The sequence below is a fragment of the Psammomys obesus genome, unplaced genomic scaffold, assembly GCF_907164565.1.
Source record: "Psammomys obesus unplaced genomic scaffold, mPsaObe1.curated_primary_1811, whole genome shotgun sequence".
In the NCBI taxonomy this organism is placed as follows: Eukaryota; Metazoa; Chordata; class Mammalia; order Rodentia; family Muridae; genus Psammomys; species Psammomys obesus.
The window spans coordinates 8,013,026-8,015,071 of NW_026592118.1; positions in this window are offsets into that span (position 1 = coordinate 8,013,026).

Genomic DNA, 2,046 nt, shown 5'->3' on the forward strand with positions numbered 1-2,046 from the left:
TTTCGTTAGCATCCAATTGTAACAGTGACTTCTACTGTGACTGCCTTTATTTATTGAAGGTATCTCTTCTGTGCTAGATTATAAGGCTGTGAGAGTAGGATCCTCTCCGGTTTATTTCCATCTAATTGTACCTGATAGCCCTACATCTTTCAGCTAGGCAAGCCAATAGGTTGCAAGTCTATATCCCAGAAAATAGACTCTCAGATGAAGTTTAGAGTACACAGTATCTATTAAAGAGTTCTCCCAAGCTGGGCGTGGTAGCACACGCCTTTAATCCCAGCATAAACAGGCAGATCTCTGTGAGTTTGAGGCCAGCCTGGTCTACAAATTGAGTTTAGGACAGCCAGGGCTAGAGAAACCCTGTCTCCACCTGTTGCAGATCTAAATAGTTTTGTTTTAATCCCAGGTGTGGGATGTGGGACTGATTCAGATGGTCCTCAGCAGCAAGCTCTTTGCCTTATGCAGGCTCTGAGAGGAGCTCTTTGCCAGCTGCAGATAGTTTAAATCTGAGGACTCTGGAGAGAGACTAAATGCTGGAGCCCAGAGAGTGTGGAGCTCCAAGAAAGAACAAGGCTGCTGCTGCTTCCCCACTGCAGTTCTTGTTGCTGTTGGTGCAGTGAGACTAGAAGTTGGAGATCTCCTGAAACAAGGATTGGACCGACTCTAAGGAACATGAGGACCCTAACTAGCAGGAAGCAGCTAAGAGAACTGCGCCATCCTCCCACTAACCCTTTCTCCCTCCTACCTGGTGATTGGGTGTTGGAAGGGATTGAGGTGGAGCAGGGAGAAAATATATAAGAAATGAAAATAAAAGTTTTTTAAAAGTATGCCAATATTACACCCCACCCCCAAAAGAATGTCCTGTGGGCTCAATACTTAATGAAGTGAGGGGACAGAAGATGAAGTGCAGGTCCAGTGAGAGCCCCAACTGAGCCCAGAGGAGCCCTGGACTCTGCACAGTTAGAGTTAGAGATGTTTGTAGCATCAGTGATCATTCTGGGTTACTCCAGAAAGGACCATGACTTTGGCTAAGGTGACTTTAAAACAGAGCAATCCTTGACAGGATGCTCAAAGGCCTCCTATGACAATGCCTCCATCGATCATGGCTACTGGAGTGGCAGCAGCAGCCTTTAAATCATTTATCTCTCTTACCATCTACCTGACCTAGAATTTCATACTTACGCAAGCCACTAGACTACTGGACAGAACTCACAAATACCTACTGTGTTCCTCTGCAGCACAGTAAGATCATGCCGACTATGGCAGTCCCCAGGACTGAAGAAAGTAGGAAGAGAGACAAGCAGTGAGGAAAGAAAATATAGGGGCCAACAACATGAAATCACACCTGTGGTATAATTTGAAGATAGGAAGAAACTAATCAATGTAAAGTTTAGAGAAGAACCAGCCATATATGCCTCCATTGCTCCTATTTTACTTGAGGAAACAGCCTTACGAAGATATCATCACTCGAGAGTGGCACCAGAGGCAAGCCTTGCTCTCCTGAAGGCAGGGTGTTGCTCAACCTTTTTCAAAAAGACCTGGGCTTAGTCCTAGCTGGAAAGCCATGGCTTATTAGAAAAGAAAATCTTCAGTGCAAATATCCCTTGTGTTAGCCAGAGTGATATCACTGAGGTACCTGCTGCCCCTGTGGATGACCCCTAACCTTCTAACCTGGCTTGGCCTGACCTTTGTTTGTTGTATTTACTGGATGAGTCAGCACAGCTCTCCTGACCCTGGACTGTACTGACTGTAATTAACCTGGCCATCACCATAGTGACTGGGTCAAAAGGGTCCAAACCCTTTCTCTGACACCTGCCTCTTCTTGGATAAATGAGCTCATCAAGTGTTACACAGGAAGCTGTTACTCCTATAAAAACCCACAACCCTTCCTTGGTGTGCATTTTCCATAAAAATGTAAGTGTGGTCTATTCCTGCTTAGCTGATAAACTCTGGATGAGATCAAAGTCTAAGTCAACTTTGGCTCCCAGTTCCCAGGGCTAGCCAGAGGAAATGTTCATGCAACGCCTATGAAAAAGTGAGGCTCAG